The sequence below is a fragment of the Ambystoma mexicanum genome, chromosome 14, assembly GCF_040938575.1.
Source record: "Ambystoma mexicanum isolate Mex_15411 chromosome 14, UKY_AmexF1_1, whole genome shotgun sequence".
Classification (NCBI taxonomy): Eukaryota; Metazoa; Chordata; class Amphibia; order Caudata; family Ambystomatidae; genus Ambystoma; species Ambystoma mexicanum.
The window spans coordinates 230,423,858-230,444,872 of record NC_090940.1 but is presented as its reverse complement, the minus strand read 5'-3'; positions in this window follow the sequence as shown (position 1 = coordinate 230,444,872).

The following is a 21,015-nucleotide window of genomic DNA, read 5'->3' as shown; positions in this document are numbered from 1 at the left end:
ATTTATACAAATAAATATGATGCTATTATGATTTAAACAATATATAGCGGTCATATCTGGTCTAGTCGGGCCACCCTTCTTCTATTTTGTGAGGATAGGAGAGCACCAAGAACATCCCCTGCAGATTTCCCAACAGGGAGTGGGCAACACAACAGGCGCTCTTGTCTTTAAAGATGGAACAAGAGAAGTCAGGCAGGTAGGAGATACCCCTTCATAGGCAGTGTCCTGAAAGCCAAGGAGATAGTTTGTGTGGAGGAGAGAATGATGGTCAACCTTATTAAAGGCAGCAAAGCGGTCCAGGATAATGGGGATGAAGGGCAGCATAGGGTAGTGACCAGTAGTGAGACAGTTGGCGATGTAGGGTGTTGTTTTAGTGCAGCGCTTACTGAGGAAACCTGACTGAAGAGGGTTGCATGGATTGTTATTTTCTAGGTATGCTGTGATCAGGTTGAATACCACACATTCTAGTGCTTTAGAGTAGTACAGAATTAGAAAGTCAGGTTGGGTTGTTGGCTTCAGCAGAGGTTTGTTTCCTGGATAGTAAAATAGTTGCTGCCTTGAAGCATACTGGGAAGATCATTCAGACCAGTAACATGTTCTAGAGTTCTTTTTTGACAGAGGGCAAAAGGGTTTATAGGGCCGCAGGATGCTTGGCATGCCTGTTCTAAAAATGCTGATAATCTGATTACAAGCAAGGGGCCACAAATTATGTTTGTGTCCAGTGGTTACTCATTCTGATAAAATGTAAACACTGTATTGTGTTCTTTCATGAGTGTATAAACTGTGTTCGGTTGTGTGACATTCTCACATGCACCTACTCCAGCAATAATGGGGGTTCCTCACTTGTTAAAAGAAGACTTGTATTCTAAATGGTAGATGCACTGTTCAGCTCTACCATGGACCTAGTGGAACAACTAGCTGTTCAGGGCCAATCACATCAGTTCCTTTCAATGTACCAGTCAGCACTGAAAGTGGTTGACCATTTTGAGCCATAGCTTTGCAGAACCACCCTGACCTCGACCCTGTGTTGTGGAATATAGTTTGGGATGAGGAGAGAGGCTTATGCTTGAAGACCAGAATATCCTTCTCTATTGCAGGCAGAACTAGGTTGAAATAAGAACAGTGAAGGGGTCATTTCGTAAAACACTTGCTTTTTGAAACAGTAATCTGATGTTTCAAATACTATATGAATTAACGTTGCTTATCAGTGATCATTCTCGGCAAGGTGTTCCAGAACAAAACGCTTAGTGAAAGGCAAACAATGTGTCTTGATTCCCATGCCTGTAGAGGTAAAGATCAGTTGAAAATATCCACTGTAAGAGAAAACAGATCATTTGTGGTATTTCTTTGACATTATGTTGTTTTGAGTTTCCATTGTTTCCATCTGAAAATCAAGTAGCTCCAGTGGTTAATTTGTAAAATATAATTGCTAGGGCCCATATATCTTCCAGCACTTCTGTGACACTGCAGGGGGGGGGAGGGGCACCACTGCTTCTACCACCCATAGCTGCTCCCCACCGCATTGACAGATTTGGGGGTACACTACAGCTCGCACCTGTTCATTGTGGTTGATGGATGCACTGACTATCACCACTTCAGAGTTAAAGTGAGTCTGAGACAATAAGTGCTGGGGCTCAAAAATAAGTGCTGGGGCTGAGCCTTGGCAAACAACCCCAACAAATTAGGAGCTGAGTAGCACCCTTTCTGGGAAGAGGTAACAGACTGCCATTGAACTCTCAAATTCCATGTGTTTTGCTGAATCCTTACATTTTCATTTGCAACAGTATTTGGGGTAAAAAGAAAGCCCCAGAGCGAGAGAGATGGAGAGGCCATGCTAGGCCTCATTGTGAGAGTGAAGCTGTCTAAGTGTGGCGTTCTAGTGAAATATAAAAGCCAGTACAAAACAGTGATTTTAACATAACGCCTATTGAATGAGTGAGAATGGGCCTCCCTTCATTTTGTTAGAATGTACAGGCACTCAGCTGAAAAAAAGTGTGACTTAGAACAAGAATATTGTTAACTGTGTCCAATGAATTCCACAAAAAAGAAATGTGGCACTGCAGATGCTAACGTTGTGTAAAGGCACATGTGACAGATTTAAGGCTGCAGAAGTGCACATGGAAAGAAATAAATACATTTGATATACTGTGTATTTGGAAGCTAAAACGGAGAAGTGATGCCTTACATTTAAGAAATAAATTCGAATGACGGACTCGTTTTCAAGAATAAAGAGACTTAATTTCAGCACATAAAATGACAACATTTATAGGGAAAGGCCTATTTAGTTTTTGTAGCAGTGAACATTGGTTTCTTATGTACCTATGACCTATCTGTGTAAATAATACCAATTGTGGACTTATTTCTGTTAAAGCATTATGTAAAGAAAGAGTTTATTTCTTGCCTGCAAGCTTGAATGCAATACAAAATGCCATGTGTAAATATGTTTCTTACATTTAAATGCCATTTCTCAGAATTGGGCATGTAACTGAACTGGGTGTATCTTGAACTGTGACCCCGAGACCTTTGGTCTGGGTTCATCAAGGAAGCAGGGTTGGAGTTTAAGTTAAAAATACAAGAAATGTTGCACGAGAGATTGGGACTACAGTGATACAGATAACATGACCAACAGAAATGACCTTTAAGGTCAGGTTCCCCATAACGTGTGCATTAGTTCTGAGCAAAGACCCTTTGAAGCTCAGGGGAAGAGGGTAGAATAAACATTGGCCAGCCAGATGTCCTGATCTGGACATAGAAGAGAAATGAAACTGCTTGGGCGGATCAGAAATGAAACTACCTCACATATAATGCATTGCCATATGTTTAACATTGAACACATTTTCCTAAATAAAAAGAGCATTGGGTGTCCCAGTGGGCTCACCATGGATTCATTTTAAAGGAAATAAAAACCATTTGGGACCATGTAAAAACAAAATCGTTGTGATGTACATAACTTAAGTTATGATCAAAATTATGATTGTGGCATTTTCATAAGTGTGAGGAACTGGAAATTGGTGAATGTTTGAATTGGGAAGTATCACATTTTTAGCTATTTTGGCACAGCAGCAAACTGTGAAAAATGGTAGTTCCACTCAGGAAGAGCGTGCCGAAATAAAATTACTATACATAGATGGCACATCCATTTCTCTGTACTTATTTACAACCTCCCACCTTGGTAAGGTAATAAAAACCCTCTTAAAATCCATCTGTGACACCGTTTTTCCACATGCCAAAGCCTTTGCCTTGATTATTGGTCAAATATCATTCAAATATTTAATTATTTTGCAGTGCAGTTTCTTATGTCCAGAGCTTTCGATAAAAACACGATTTAAATTAAATCAATATATAAATACATCTAGTACAGGATAGTAAAGCCATGTTGCAGATAGTCGCTGCAAATCAAGATGCACATTTTTGGGCATTAATAAATGCGATGGAAACAAAACAGAGTGAAGTACAGACGAATCCTATAGATGGGGAAGTGCAGGTTCAGTAGTTTTTCCAATTATATGAAACAAAAAGGAGAAGAAAAATGTGCACAAACAGGGAGTGGGACGGGCAGTTGGTGTATGAATTTTAGGATTGACGACATGAAAAATTGATTATGCATGCTGGTAGCTTGCGAGCACGAGGCCCAAATCTTCTGTCTAATATTGTGTTTAAAATGTCGCCTACACATTGGTCGGGAATATTGTATATTTTCTTTAGAGATGTAATGGTGAGACATAGGACTGCAAATTCGTGGAAAAAAGCATATCTTGTCCCTGTGTTTAAAAAAAGATAATAGAATGTCCCCTGGTAATTATCGTCCAATCACTTTAATGGATGCAGACTCAAAAATATTTGTTGGTCTACACCTGATAAAAAATAAAGGAAAGGGTGGCTGAAAACCAAATACTGAGTAAGTGTCAGACTGGCTTTCGGAGTAACATAGGCCCTGACTGGATTCTTTTGAGTTGCGTCCAAAAATTGGCCTGAGGTGGTAATAGAGTGGCAACCAATGCAATATCATTTGACTTGACTATGGTGTTTGATCTAGAAGGCCGACGTATTTTATGGAAGAAATTAAGTAAATGGGGTCCTGCAACTGGCTTATTATCAATATTAATTTATCTATATGCGAAAATGACTGTGTAGGTTAGGCTTAGTAGTGATGGTGTGTCGTCTGGAAGGGTGGAAACTCAAAAGGGTTTGTGACAGGGATGTATTTTAGCCCCCTGCATCTTCACCCTATATGTTTCTGATATAAAGGGGCATCATTTGTAACTCTAAAGATTGGCAAAACCAGATTTCATGGATGGTTTATGCAGACAATTTCATCCTGTTGTATAATACACCAGTTGGTCTGCAATGTCTTATTAATGTCTTTGCAAAGTATATGGAGGCTAATAGGTTAAACATGACTGCAGAAAAGACACATGTTATGAAGTTCTGTTGAGCGGAAAAGAGGTGCAGCTTTGCCTGGTTTGTTGAAGATACTAGGTTGGCAATGACAGACAATATGTCCCGGGAGGATAGCTCTGCGGCAACGTGCGCGTCTTGGAAGCAAGACGACACAAGGCAACACAGGTTCCATCCCTTGGGCCGTGCTTAGAAACCTCTGGGTGTTTCAGCATGTTATAAATATGCAACTAAAACAAAAACAATTACGCAACTAAAAACAAACAATTCCTGTAACAGCGCCTCGATGCCCGTGGGCTGTGTCAGCGCTTTAAAAATGCAAAATAAATAAATAAATAAATATGAAGTATTTGGGTTTTGATGTAAGAGCAAATCCAAAGAAGGCATATCATATGGATATACTGTTGAAGAAAGCACAAATGCTGGGGGCCCAAATGACCAAGGTAAATGTTAAATGTTCAATGAATGAATATGGCAGATTTTACATGATTCCAGTTATAAAATATTATGTAATTAAAGTAATACCACAATTGCTTTTTGGGCTTGAGATACTACCTGTCTGGATTATGGAAGAAATTGATTACTATGAAGCAATTCTGCGGAAAAGAGTTTTGTACTGTCTGCCTAAAAGTTTCTGATCATGATAATACGGTATGAGTTAGGTTTACAATCTTTATGAAGCTGTATTAAGTGAAAACAACCAGAATTATTTTGTACATTTTTAACCTCCCCTATGGATACATTATATGCTGAGATGGGTAAAATTGAACTGACGAGTATGAAAACACCATTGGATGATTTTAAAGAATATTGTTTGGTGATACTGAATCCAGGCAAAGTGAAAACTGCTGTTCAATTGCCTGATTCGATAAGTACCGGAGAGTCTCTCATGAAGCTATCTCTCTATGGTTATTTGTGGCTGTGTCATAAGAGGATAGGTGTTTTGGAACCTTATTTGAACAAGTTTCTGGATAGGCGGTGGAGAGACTGCTTCATGTGGTTTTGTTTTAATGTGCCACAGACAAATGAGATAATATGTATCAGAGGGGGTTTCCCATTAGAATTTGCACATTGTACATATTGTAATGATCTGTACACTAGGGAGAATATATATTGAAGGCAAGCGTCCCCAGATAGCACAACCCTCCCCGCAATGGGAGGCAATAATGGACTCTCCCACGAATGGGAATAAAGCTAGGACCAAGTGCGGGTGAGCTCAAGGGAAGTTTATTCTAAGTCAAATAGGGCATGCAAAGAACTCTGCAAACTCCGAGAGTGCTCTGTCTGACAATTGCAAAGACGGGCGTTTATATTTACAAAAAGTGTCATAGGCACCTACACACTACAGGGGCACATGTGCATGGGGATTGGGTGGCGTCGACTAACTATATGTGCAGCTGTGATGCGTCGCTTCGTGGTTGGTGGACACCGCCGGGTGCCAATGTGGGGTGGGCAGGTCAGCTAGGCTCATCCGGGAGGTGCTGTCCGGTCAGGCGTGGTCAGCGTCATTGATGGACGTCTTTCTTGGCTTTCTGCCCTAAGGGCCATGCACACCCCATTCATTCAATGCTGCAATGTCAGTTGCCCTGTAAATCCTACAATAGGTTATTCTACAGGTTAATAAAACACAGGAAGAATACACATTAGGTGGAGTATCTCGACGATGCATCAATACAGGGTTGCTGTTATCCTGTTGACTAGATGTCATAGGCCACGGGGTCGGGTCTCAGGGCACGGGGTAAGCTGTCCGAGCTTTGGGTCTTGTTAGAAGTAATGACAGATGCCTTTACACAATGTTGGTGCAATATTAGGTGTCTTCTTTTACAAGCGTCATTAATCTGGGGTGAATTGGTGGGTCGTGGGACCTATGAGGGGTCACCTCTGGCTACTGGTTATGGCCGGATTTTGCTGCTGGGCTGTAAATAATTCAGGTGGCTGTTCGCGGCCATCTGAGCTGCGGGGGAACATGAATGCTTGAAGCGGCTCCAGCCGAATTGGGGGAGGTGAGGCGGTGTAGCTTGCGCCTTTGCTTTCTCTGGCAGACTGCAATGGGGTGGGAGGGGAGGTGGCCTTGGATTTGCCCACAATTACATTCTTCTCGTAAGCTGCAAATTATATTGAAAACGAAGGGATTCGTATAATGTAAAATGGCTAAAGGGTTACACATCTATAATCTGTGCATCAGTACATAGTCATTTCAAAACACGTTAACTATATCAACAGTTCTATTAGTCATTACAGGGTAAGCATTTGCAGGATCAGCAGCTCTAGCATTATATTGTAAACACGATACGTGAGGTAGCATTAGGGTTGGTGGAGCACGCAGGAGCAACAGACCAATACGGTTGACAGCAGTAATACACGTTAAACTCGTACATTCACATTTGATGGCATTCTATGTTTATCTCTAAACAATTTACATGAGTTCACAATACTGTCGCGCTTGTGCTCCTTTGCACTCTAGCAGCATCAGGGTAGTCATGGCATAAGGACTTGGTATCACTCTCTTTACATTACCGCTAGAGAAGCACCTAGTAGGAGACCAGGGGCACTGAGTGTGTGCACATAACTGAGGAGGTTTGAGTATTGTGACCATGTTGTCACACATTAACATTCTTCTATTCGTACAGTGTTTGTAGATTTTTGACACGGGGGTCGTGCAGAAGGAATATCATTGTAATGCAATATATATGTATATATGTATGAACAGTTTCTTGGTGTAGGATTGAGGCTTTTGTTTTATCGAGAGCGGTTTACAGTTATTTTCCAAGCCAGCCCCGCTACCCGGGTCATGCTGAGGATAATGATGTACTGTGGAAGGTGAAAGATACAGTGTTTGCTCTAACACTAGCTCATGTCCGACTGTTCGTGGGAACGGGCTTTCAGCGGATCTGCCAGGTAGCGGAGGCAACAGGGTAGGCGAGGACTCTATGAAGGTGGGGGCCGTGCTGCAGCGCACATGGAGTCATGTCTTTACATGGCGTTCTGGTTTTCAAAATGGTTCCCTGGGTCTAGCCTAATACAGTTCAGTTTGGTCCATGTGTCGGCCAGTGGTCCACCCACCACCTGGGCCCTGGTGGCAGGGGGTCCCCTGATGAGTCATAGACATCACAAGGAGGGGACTGTAGTGGAGGGGGGGTCTCGTTGACCTGTCCTCCCATACATTTCCCCCCTTTCGTTACTTAAGTAACGAATACCGTAACTCCCCCAACCGCTGACATTCCTTTTCATCAGCCACCGCTTCGTCCTATGCCGGGGTGCCCTTTATGGGCATCCAGGCCCTGCACACCCCCCTCAAACCTTCCCCCCTTCTAGCATATTCGTCTGGTGCACAAGTCAGGTATATACAATCCCTATCCCCCTCCAAGTCCACCCACACCTCCTCATACCATTCAAGTTCCCGGGGCTCTCTAATTGTTGTGTGCCATAATCTGTCTATTATATCCCCATTGCGGTATAAAGGCACCATCTGGTATTTGGGCCCAGTCTCTTCGCCTGTTTGCACTTGAGCTTCCTGCATAGCTTGCACTGTGCCTCAAGCATTGCCCATTGTCACCATCATCAATGTACCATTTGGTACTGCGCCTGCACAACATCGAAGGCCCATCTGGCACACACAAAAAATTAGAAGCAAAAACACAACTGTGGGCATTAGTAGTTTGACAGTCATTCCTAGCCACGATGGGACCCAGGAGAAGAGGTTGTCGAACCACGTGCTTGCTTCTGTCCCACCTTCCGTTTGAATTCTTTCTCCTAGGTTGTGCACTGCTGCGATCACGTGAGACAATGTACCATTATCTGCGTCTTCAGAAGGTACGAAAGTGCAACATGCACTTCCTATTTTTCGGCAAACACCTCCGTCCATCGCTGTTAATAGGTCTTAGACATACCTATTTTGCATTGTCATTAGCCGCAGGGTTCTCAGCTCTACCTTGATCACGTTGAAACCTTCTTCAGTGTCATTTGCTAACTAGATCAGCTCCCAGCGTGTTATTTGGAGCCACTTAGCATTTGCCTGTGCCTGGATGCTTGGAATGAGTGAGGCAAATAAACTCTCTGCAGAGCTAAACAATCGATATCTGTCTGGGATCTGTGCCAATAGTTCTGAAGATAATTTGGATATGTAGTTGGATGATCGCCTGTTTCGGGACAGCATTTCTTCCTTGGTGCCAGAGGACAAAACATACATTTGCGGTTCTTCTGTTGGTTGGGCCTTGTTTTCGCAGGGGGCATCTTGCCCTTTCCTGCCCCCACTGATGTGGCTCTCTGGTATGACCATTAGTGCTGAATGTAGTGTGGCCAGTGAGCAACTGCCGCTCCATGATTGTGGGTAATGCAAGTATGCCTGGCGGCCACACACGCAGCAGGTGTCCATGAGTGCTGCTGTCCCCTTCCTCATGTCTGGGATGGTGAGAGTCCTTTTGCAGTCTTTGTTTATTCCCATTGCTATTTTTCCTTCCCCCTGGAAGCATAGTTCATATGCTATTTCTTTCTGCAGTTTGAACGGTTTTTAAATGGCAGTTACCCATGTTAACTTTGTGATGTGCTCCTTCCAGATGGGTGTACACGTTCTTTCAATCCATTACAGCTTTTCAGGTAACACTCCTCGCAGCGCCTCAGCTTTACATGTAACTTCTTCATCTTTCCATCTGTTGTCTGTGAATAATGTCCCTTTTATTATAAAAAATGGTTCTTTCAGGCATATTACCCCTTCCACTTTCGGGTAGAATGTTTTCTCGTTCTGCAGCATGCTAAAAGTTATTTTGTGTGCCTGAAAGGTGTTCTTAATTCTGCACAGCATAAGATGAAGGAGACATTGGGCATTTATAAGAGGCAATTCTTTTGGTAGCAACACCTTGGGTGTTCCTGAGGCATGGGGGATAAGGGAGCAGACATAGCAACTCTCATTTGTTGTTTGCTTGGCAGTTGCGCTCATGTCCGCATACCATTTATTACTCTGGTGAGGGTGTCTTGGGTCTTTCATTTGATCTAAACCCAGACCATGATACTCGTCATACTTCCTACTTCCCACCTCCCTTTTCCTTCTATTATTTCTAAGATATCTCGCAGCTTCATTGGCGAAATGTGATCTATACCCCCCTTTCCCCCTCTTTCCATTCATCATATAGGGATGCAAACTTTTCTGTCAGCTGTAGGGGTGGTTACTTGTGTGGGCGGGGTTGTGGGGGTATTGTAAAGCCACGATATGACAGAAGGGTTGCGGTCATTTAGGCTGTGGGTATTGTAGTCAGAGACATTTGGCAGGGGAGTTATGCTAACATTCATTTCAGCACTGCTTTTCTTGGAGTGGTTGATTGTTTTGAGGCAGTTTCGTGTTATACCCCCATACAAGCTGGTATCTGTTCCATACCAAAAAATCACCTTCTTTTGCCCTTTCAGTTGTTTTACTTTCATGTGTCATATTACTTACGTTCCCCCCTACCCCCTCATTCATCTCGACAGTGATGAATGATATGAACCAATAAGTGCTTGTGCCAAACAGTATAAAAAGAAAATAATACTATGCATACAGACAGTCCACATTCGTACGAATATCTACAACTTTTTACTATAGCATCTCTACATCTTGTTATTCTATTGCTATCCGTTGCAGGCTGCCCGTTTGTTGCCATGGTTTTTCCTATTTAAAACATAAAAGTGCATTAAGTATATACATGTAAACATTTTCTTTTTGTACTGTGTCCACCAGACAATTATAGTGTGAGATAGAGGGAGAGAAAGGGGATGGGTCGAGAGGGAAAGAGAGAGAGAGAGAGAGAGAGAGAGACATTTTCTCATTCATTTTTGATCACTTTTTCCATTTTTCATTTCAATCATTAATCTTATTCAATTATCTTTTTCTCGTACCTGTAATTCAATTTCTTTGTTACCATATTAATATACCTGATACACTTCGTTTTAACTGCACCTTTTTATTCGACTTTTTCATTTGTTATCGTTTGCTGTTGTCTGTGCCTCCCCATTCACTTCCCCCTGAACATTATTGTATGCCCTCCGTACGTCTGTTAAATGTATCCAGTACCTTAGCCCTTTAACTTTGACTGCTGTGGGAGTACAAAAAACTACCTCGTATGGGCCATGGAATCTTGGAGCATTCCACCTGCGCAGGAAACTTCTAACATAAATAAAATCCCCTGGCATCAGTTGTCCTTGGGGGCCCTGTTCCACAAATGGCACAGCTGTGTTTCCCTCTTCTCTTGTAAATGGTGGTGAAAGTTGTCTTGATAGTGCACGCGCTGCCCTAGTCAGTTTTTTCAGATAATCAGTAAACTCATCTCCTAAAATCGTGGTGCTTCTGTGTGCATCTGAGTGTCTACGCAGCGGAGAATGTGCTGTGTGCATTCGTCTCCCCATCACAATCTCGTGCGGGGACAAGTGGTGGTCCTTACTTGGCTAATTTCTCAGTTCGAACAGTGCAAGGGGCAAACAATACACCCAGTTCTTTTTTGAGTGAGAAACATAGTTTAGACAATCTTCCTTTTAACAGGCTGTTGATCTTCTCGACAACGCCATTACTTTGAGGGTTATAAATTGAGCAAAGTTTATGTTTAATCCCCAACAATGCAGTAACTTCCTTGAACAGCTCGTTTACAAAATGGGTTCCGTTGTCTGAGCGAATCACGTCGCAAATTCCCCAGCGCAAAAATACTTCTCTCACTAGGAACTTTACGGCACACTTAGCATCAGGGCGTGCAAATGGACCACTCCATTGCTAATCTTGATATATGTTCCTGGAGCCCTGGCACAAACCAATCTTCCTGTATCTCTGCTGCTATGTGTGTTTTGGCATTGTGTGCTGGAAAGTGTAGTTGCTAGAACGCTATCTCCATCAATTTAATGGGCATCACCACTTTCCCTGTGTTATTTTGGCGCCATAATAAGTCTGTTGCTGACTGGCTGCAACCCCTTTTTTCCCACAATGCTTTTTCCTCATTGCTTGCTCCTTCCTGCAACTCTAGTATTTGCGATATGGGCATGGCAATGTACCCTTCTGGTAGTTCCTCACTCGCTTGTTGCTGCAATAGATACTCACCTGCAGTTTCCTTTTGGAAATATGACGCCTCCTTGGCGGCAGCATCCGCTGCCGCGTTTCCCAAAGATACAATATCTGTATTAGACGTATGGGCTTGGCACTTGACGATTGGCACCATTGTGGGTTCTTTCAGTGCCTCAATTAATTCCTGTAGCAGTTCGGCATGTTGTACTGGGGTCCCATCCACCCTGCGAAACCCTCTCCGCCCCCACCGGGCGAGACCACTGTGTACCGTTGTAGTCATGTATGCTGAATATGTGTATATTGTGACTGTGCATCCCTTGGCTGCACGTAATGCTTTAATTAGGGCAACAAGTTCTGCTGCTTCAGCGGAAAATTGTGATGGCAGGCGATATTGTACTAGTACTTCGTACTCACCTTCTTCTAATCTCACTACCACCATTCCCACATGTTTCTCACCTGTATCCGTGATGCTGATCCATCTACAAAGTACACTTCTCCTTCCGTTAGGGCATTTTCACTTACCACCGGGCCCTCTCCCTGTTCTCCTGTGTATGTTGCGCAATCGTGCTCTTGCATGTCTTCTAATGTACATGGTTCTGTGATGAATGTGGCTGGGTTTACTGTTCTGCACCTTACTAGGTGGATGTTGGCGCTGGATAATATTATCTCGTACGCAGTTGCACGCTGTGTTGTTAGTGTGCTTTTTGATCTTTCCAGTATCGCGAAGAGGGAGTGTTCCACAAATAATGTAACGGAGCACCCAATTGCTATAGTGGCACTTTTCTCAATGGCAAACACGGCGGCAGCGAGAGACTGTTCGCACGCGAAGTGACCTTGCATTACTGCATCTAGTGTGCCACTGTAGTAAGCCAATGGCTTGTGTCCCATGGATGTCTTTTGTGTAAAAACAGCTGTCATAAGTGTTCCCTTGCAGTGGGAAAACAGGTAAAATTTGCGCTCATAGTCTGGTTTGGCGAGTACTGAGCACTTGAAATTAACTGTTTCAGTGACGCAAATGAGTCACTCATCTCTTTTGACCATTTTATTTCTTTGTTCTCCCGCTGGGCCTCCTTGAGTGCACATTCCTAAAAACGTTTGCATTTCTTTTACCATTTTCGGCTCTCTTAATGCTGTGATCGCTTCTACTCTGTCAGGTATTATCTTTTTGCCATCCTTTGATATCAGCTGTCCCAGGTACAATACTTCTGGTTGGCAGTATTGTAGTTTCCCTCTGTCCACTTCGTACCCTTTGTGGGCCAGCAGTGTTAGGAAGGTAACTGAGTCCTTCCTGCACTCTTCCTCATTCTGGGCGTAAATAAGCAAGTCATCTACGTACTGAATGATCGTGCTCTCAGCTGTCAAGTTTCCCAAGTCTTCGTGGAGGATACGATTGAATATACTGGGGCTCTCACAGTAACCCTGTGGTAACCTGCAATGCTCAATTCTCCCCCCCCCCAGTGTAAATGCTGTCAAGTATCTGCTCTCTTCTGCCAGGGGAATGGAGAAAAATGCATTCTTCAAATCAACTACTGTGAAATGTGATGCGTTTTTTGGGATACTGCAAAGTATCGATGCAGGGTTCGGGAGTAGAGGAAACTCTTTTTGTATGACGGCATTTAGTGGGCATAGGTCCTGGATCATCCTCCATACCCCTCCCTTTGCTTTTTTGATCGGGTAAATGCAAGTATTAAATGGAGAATTTGAGGGTATTATTATTCCCTGGGCCAATAAGGCACTTATCGTTTGTTTTATCCCTTCCTCAGATTCACGGGACAATGGGTACTGTTTGACTCGGGCAGGATTGCTCCTGGTTTTAGCTTTATCGTGACTGGGGTAACTCCGTGCAACAACCCTACATCATGGGGGCCTGTAGTCCACAAGGTGCTTGGCACTAATTTCATGTCGTCATCAAAAAAGGAAGGTGGTGCTCCCACCACTGCTATTAACTGTACAGGCACTTGTCTCATTTGTATCAAGATATCACATGGTGTTGCTATCTCCATTATTATTTCTCCGTCACTTTCTGAGTCAGAAAAGAGATCCTCATCTGATAGATCACGTAATGCAATATCCGCATTGATGCACAACACAGTGTGCCATTCACATCCATCTATGTCCATACCAACTACAGCAATTCTTTTGGCTGATATCTGTACCGCATGCAAATCTAAAGATATCACTGAACCAGGTGCAATGTCTGTGCGCACTATTGGGCAGAAGATGAATTCTGCTGGTACCCTCCATTCTAACCTTTTTAGCTCAGGTACTACTCGGGCTAGTGTTTTCAACCCTTCAATAAACACATTTGGGTCTACTGGCATGCCACGTATCTCTGGTGCTGTTGCTCGCGCATGTACCACCAGCATTACACGCAGCGGGCATATTCCCGGGGTGGAGCAAACTACCCCTTTTATCTGTGAAGGATATAGTCATATTGAGCTTGCTGAGGAGGTCCCTTCCGAGCAAGTTTATTGGTGACTGTTCGTAATAAATTAGGGGCGTTCTCACTGTTTTACCCCCCACTGTCACATCCAAATCTTCTGTGTAAGGAACATCAATGACAGCCCCAGAGAACCCCTGCATCTCCAACCTACGGTTAGATAGCGGAAACCGACCTTCACGTATGCATGATTCTTCGGCTCACAAATCCACCATAAATATTAATTGCTTGTCTCCTATCTGCGCCCCTACTATTGGTTCCTCTGCTGCATTGTAGGTGGTGGATAGAACGGGACACGCAAGTGTTCCCTGTGGGCTGTCCTATGCTGGCTGCCTCATGGCTCCCCCTTGACTAAAGACATTGCCTGACACCACTGCTACACTGCTGTAGGGGGCTGGGGCAGGGGCCCTGTTCGCAACTGTTGCGAAAGGGTTTCCTGGTGTGTAGTGCATAGGACCCTGTGCTCTATTGTGTTGAACTTGTCTTTGGTCTACATACCCTTGCTCCTGTTGCCTTTGTTGTCTTCCCATTGGGAGGCAGTATGGGCTCCCTGGGTGGGGGTTACCGTATTGCTCCATATCCTGGAATCCGTTGTTTGGTCTGTTCCTACACTTTCGTGAGAAGTGCCCCCACCTCCCGCAATTCCAACAGCTCCCCTGTGCACCTCTGGGGCCTTGCCCCATACCCTCCATTACCACCGTACCCCTGCCCACCTCCTCTGCGGCCCCTGCACCCACCTCGCCCCCCTCGCGGGGCCCAATCTTGCCACTGCGGACCTCCGTACGGCTCCTGTCCGTTCCACTGTGGTTGTCCCACTCCTGCCCAATTCGCTGCCATCCTCCCCTGTATTGCTACAAGCCCCTCCTCTTCCTCTTCTCCCTCCCTGTTATGTGGGAGCGCCGCTACTGCTGCAGCGACCTTCACCAGTTTCGTTTGTACTAACTTGGCCTCATCTGCCAATCTTTTTTGTGCTATTTCTTTTTCTCGTTCCTTTATTCTTTTGCAGTGGTGGACTATTATGCTCTGTATTTCGGGCCACCCCTTCGCCTCGATCCCTGCAATTTTGTCAAGTACTTTCTGTACCTCTTTAGGCAGGCCTCTCTTTATTATAAAATAAAATAGTGATGTTTTCTGGTAACAGGGTGTGCCCGTTTCCGCTCTCCACATCTCCTGTACCCGAAAAATGTAATCCATAGCATCTTCCCCCTCATTCATTGTGCATTGCATAACCGACTGTAAGTCTGGTGTATCTGGAAATGTTTCTCTTAATGCGTCCCACACTTGTGCTCGCACTGTGTTCAATGAGGCACCATCATGAGGGTCACAATCTAGTGTTACCCCTGGGAAACCAGCTTTTACCCACACTCTATCTGCCTGGTCCCTGACCGCTGATACTAGAAGGCTTTTTACATCCCCTACCGCCAGTGGGACCCCAGCTGTGTGCTTCTCGAATGCATATATCCACTTACTTGCCCCTTCCGGACAGTGGTGGTAACAGCTTTAACAGATTGGCCTTATCCATTTGAACCCAGTGTCATGATCTCTGCTTCCAAAAGGTCAGGGTTTTCCCAACTCCCTTGGAAGCAGATCCATAACCCAGGTTCCGAGTGCCAACCAGCCCCAATTGGGACCTTTTGGACCCAGTCCTGGCGCCAGTGGCACCAGGCTCATAAATATGCCCAGTCCCAGCGCTGGAAGTACGGGCTCATAATGCTTGGGTGGACTTACCTGCAGCAGACCATGCTGCTTACTTGCCTGCCAGTTGAGCCTCTGATCCTCTTCTGTTTGGAACTACTTTACCTGTTGGGTGGGGCAGGAGCCACTCCCTAGATTCAGAACACTGGAACTCTTCTGGAAAGCAGGTACTCTTTTCTTACCTAGGCGTGGCTGTGGAAGGAGACACCTAAGCACTACAGGAGGCTATTTAAACCACACCCGATGGATGAATCTTGCTTTGCGTTATTCTGCATCCTCTGCAGCAGAACGCTCCTCGTGTCTTCTGCATCTGATCCTGGGTCTAAGGAAAAAGGCTTACCATCCTGAATCCAGTCTTCAGCAACACCTATAAAGACAAGAAAGAACAGGTTAGCTTTACGGTCTTCAGTGACAGCTCTTCACTTACCTGGTCCATCGGCTGTCACCAACGCCTCGCGCTGCATTCCGGCATCTGAAAGACAAAGGCTTACCTACTCTTCGTGCGCTCCGGAGGTCTTCACACTGCATTCCGGCATCTGAAAGACAAAAGCTTACCAACTCTTTGCACGCTCCGGAGGCCTTCGGCGCTGCATCCCACATCTGAAAGACAAAACAAGGTGCGTTTAAAGACATTGGGGAACTTTAATACTCACGTGCCATTACTCCTTTCCACATCTAACCCAGTGGGTATTCCGGCACCCTGCAGCCGCTCCAAACTTGTACCTGCAAAATAAAAAGACAGTTAGAGCGCATCGTGAAGCAGGCAACTAGCGCTTACTTACGTGCTTCCAGGCGCTTCTATTCATCACACGGGCTCCATCTTCAACTCACTTCAGCCCGTCATCCGCCATCGCCGGAACCCTGCAAAACAAGAAACATCATTACTAAAGACTTTAAAGACATTAGAATTACTCGAAACTTACCGTTCGTGCAGTAAACGACGGACAGCAGTCCTCTGAAGTCAAGAGGCCTGCTCCCTTATCCAGTGAAGAAACTGGTTACAGCACCCTGCCCCGAGGCAGATGGAGAGCACGGCGTTCACTTACCTAAGACATCTTACCCTTCGAGTCAAACATACAGTGCACAGAGGTCCAGCCCAAAGAGCCAGCCGTGTGTTACACATCACCTTTGAAGATACAGTATACGCCCAGTCAAGACCGGCGCCTCTACGGGAATCAGGTGAGCGTTACACCCAGGGTATGTAATTCGGTCTCCCTCCTCCCCTGTGTATCAATGGGAGCTGTAGCTTCCCCTTTGTTGCTTTGCTTGTACTCACCTTTGTTCCCTTCTTTCCTAGTGGAGCCATTCTCCCCAGCCTATTCCTTAATCGTCCTGTCCATTCCTCATCCATTGTTCTCCCTAAACATGTACCATCCAGCCTCCCGCTCTCTCCTCCCATTGCCACGCTCAATCTCCCACCTTCTTCTTCGTCGTCTTCCACATCACACCACAAGTCCTCTCTTCCCCCTGTGACCATTATTTCATCATCTGCATGTTCACTAGCCCCGTCTATTTCTATTATTCGCGTGGGCTCTTCTTGTATCTGAACAACATTTCCCCCTTCTTCCAGCCCTCCTCAATTGTCCTGTCTTTGTTTTGTGTCCTTGGTGTTTGCTCTAACTGGGCAGCATTAGTCCCACTTTGCTCACAGATATTTTTAATTCTAGATAATTCCTCTCTTGCTAATGAGAGCCTGGAATCTAAGTCCTCTGTTAGCTTTTCTATGTCTACTCTGGGTGTACTTATCTGTCCACGCTGTCTATGGCTTTCATACGGCGGGGTTGCAGTCGAGCCATGTGTTGTTGTAGCTGGAGTTGGGGGCACATAGGTGGGGTCGCTATACCCTTCTGCGGGCACCGGTTTATTAAGTATAGGGTACAACCGTGTCACTTCACCTGGCTTTTCTGCCTCTGTCATTTATTTATCATCTTTGGGTATCAGTAATGGGTTATCGGTGGTGGACAGCAAATTGGTCATTGGCTCTTTCTTTTTGACAGGAGGCACCTCTTCAAACAATCACCAGAGATCTAATATCTCCCTCCTATTGTGGAACTGTTTCCCCTTATATTTCATAAAGATGCAGGTAGTTACCATGTCTAGAACATTTTTGTCAAACGATCCTCCTTCGGCCCATATTTGGGACAGACCTTCTTCCTTTAACTCTGTGACCCACTGATCGTGGTAATTTCTAATGCGGTCAGCATACCCAGGTAAACTCTTACAGATATGGGCCAGGGGTGTTTCTGTCCCCATTGTGTGCGCTTGGCTTGTGTAACACTATATATGTATATGTATCTTTTAAAACCTTGTGCGTTTTTAACACCTTGGCAACAAGGGGGTGTGTGTGTTTGTAGCTTATACTGAAAATAACTTAGGGGGCACATACAAGAGCAAACCACCTTTTACACACTACCAATATTTCCAGCACAAATATTCAAAAGAAACAGATTAATTCTTTGGGCTTACCACCTTATAATGTTTCCTGGTCACACTTACCATGACCACACCATGATCATGCACATTTTACCATTCACTAAAGTCATCATAACAGGGCTCTGTTTCAACACATATAATGCATATACAATGATAGTCAATACCCTATTCATAGTTAACCTTTAATCTTTTTCTTCCCTCCCTAGTTTCACCCCATCTTTCTTTATTTGATATGAGGTCCCCCTTTTTCGCGAATCTCTTTTTTGTCTTTGCTCAGTATTAACCTATTTTTATCTATAGAACCAGAAAGAATGAAAGAATAGTGTTTACTAATATATTCACTGTGTCTCCCTTTTTTGCCAGACACCTTTATCTTATTCTCCACTTGTTCATATATTCCCAGTACTGGTCAAGATAGCACTATGCGGCGCCGCCTTCTACCCCCTTGCAGAGCTAGGTTCCTGTCTCTTTATCTCTTTTCACCTTTTGATCCTAATGGCCATATGCAAAGAAAAAGGAAAGAAAGTATAGTATCGCTTTTAGTAGTCCCAAACGTGTTCCCTTTTAAATTACCTTGTTTATTATTATTTTTTTATATATATCCTGCTCCCTTCCCCTACTCCCCTTATGATCACTCACACTTAATACTCATGTGCCCGTCTTGAACCGAGAGTCTCCGAACTGGGTTCGTCCAGGTGGCGCTGCCACACGCTCAACGGCCAGCCCCAGCTCCGGCGAGCGGTACTCAAAGGGGATTTTTTGAAACGGGATCCCGTACCCTTTCTCGAGTGCGCACTTCTGAGCGTACCAGTTGCCGTAGACGGGTAGCTTTCTGGAGCAGGCGTACCGTGCATCTCCCCTTTCGACCGGAGATTTTCGTGCCAGAGGGGACGGAAGGGATATACTGGGAGATGTAATCACGCAATCGGGGTTACCACTGAAGGCAAGCGTCTCCAGATAGCACGACGCTTCCCGCAATGAGAGGCAATAATGGACTCTCCCACGAATGGGAATAAAGCTAGGACCAAGTGCGGGTGAGCTCAAGGGAAGTTTTACTAAGTCAAATAGGGCATGCAAAGAACTCTTCAAACTCCGAGAGCGCTCTGTCTGACAATCGCAAAAACGGGCGTTTATATTTACAAAAAGTTTCATAGGCACCTACACACTATAGGGGGCACATGTGCATGGGGATTGGGTGGCGTCGACTAACTATATGTGCAGCTGTGATGCGTCGCTTCGTGGTTGGTGGACACTGCCGGGTGCCAACGGGGGGTGGGCAGGTCAGCTGGGCTCATCCGGGAGGTGCTGTCCGGTCGGACGTGGTCAGTGTCATTGATGGACGTCTTTCTTGGCTTTCTGCCCTAAGGGCCATGCACACCCCATTCATTCAATGCTGCAATGTCAGTTGCCCTGTAAATCCTACAATAGGTTATTCTACAGGTTAATACAACACAGGAGGAATGCACATTAGGTGGAGTATCTCGACGATGCATCAATACAGGGTTGCTGTTATCCTGTTGAGTAGGTGTCATATGCCACGGGGTCGGGTCTCAGGGCACGGGGTAATCTGTCCGAGCTTTGGGTCTTGTTAGTAGTAATGACAGATGCCTTTACACAATGTTGGTGCAATATTAGGTGTCTTCTTTTACAAGCGTCATTAATTTGGGGTGAATTGGTGGGTCGTGGGACCTATGAGGGGACACCTCTGGCCTCTGGTTATGGCCGGATTTTGCTGCTGGGCTGTAAATAATTCAGGTGGCTGTTCGCGGCCATGTGAGCTGCGGGGGAACATGAATGCTTGAAGCAGCTCCAGCCGAATTGGGGGAGGTGAGGCGGTGTAGCTTGGGCCTTTGCTTTCTCTGGCAGGCTGCAATGGGAAGGGAGGGGAGGTGGCCTTGGATATGCCCACGATGATATTCTTCTCGTAAGGTGCAAACTATATTGAAAACAAAGGGATTCGTATAATGTAAAATGGCTAAAGGGTTACACGTCTATAATCTGTGCATCAGTACATAGTCATTTCAAAACACGTTAACTATATCAACAGTTCTTTTAGTCACTACAGGGTAAGTATTTGCAGGATTAGCAGCTCTAGCATTATATTGTAAACACGAAACGTGAGGTAGCATTAGGGTTGGTGGAGCATACAGGAGCAACAGACCAATGCGGTTGACAGCAGTAATACACGTTAAACTCGTACATTCACATTTGATGGCATTCTATGTATATCTCTAAACAATTTACATGAGCTCACAATACTGTCACGCTTGTGCTCCATTGCACTCTAGCAGCATCAGGGTAGTCATGGCATAAGGACTTGGTATCACTCTCTTTACATTACCCCTAGAGAAGCACATAGTAGGAGACCAGGGGCACTGAGTGTGTGCACATAACTGAGGGGGTTTGAGTATCGTGACCATGTTGTCACACAATAACACATTCTTCTATTCGTACAGTGTTTGTAAATTTTTGACACGGGGTCGTGCAGAAGGAATATCATTGTAATGCAATATGTATGTATATATGTATGAACAGTTTCTTGGTGTAGGATTGAGGCTTTTGTTTCATCGAGAGCGGTTTACAGTTATTTTCCAAGCCAGCCCCGCTACCCGGGTCATGCTGAGGATAGTGATGTACTGCGGAAGGTGAAAGATACAGTGTTTGCTCTAACACTAGCTCATGTCCGACTGTTCGTGGGAACGGGCTTTCATCGGATCTGCCAGGGAGCGGAGGCAACAGGGTAGGCGAGGACTCTCTGAAGGTGGGGGCCGTGCTGCAGCGCACATGGAGTCATGTCTTTACATGGCGTTCTGGTTTTCAAAATGGTTCCCAGGGTCTAGCCTAATACACTACGTTTGGTCCATGTGTCGGCCAGTGGTCCACCCCCCACCTGGGCCCTGATGGCAGGGGGTCCCCTGATGAGTCATAGACATCACAAGGAGGGGACTGCAGGGGAGGGGGGGTCTCGTTGACCTGTCCTCCCATACAATATCATGTGTTATTGGTGTGTCCTACCCCGTTTTTGTTTACG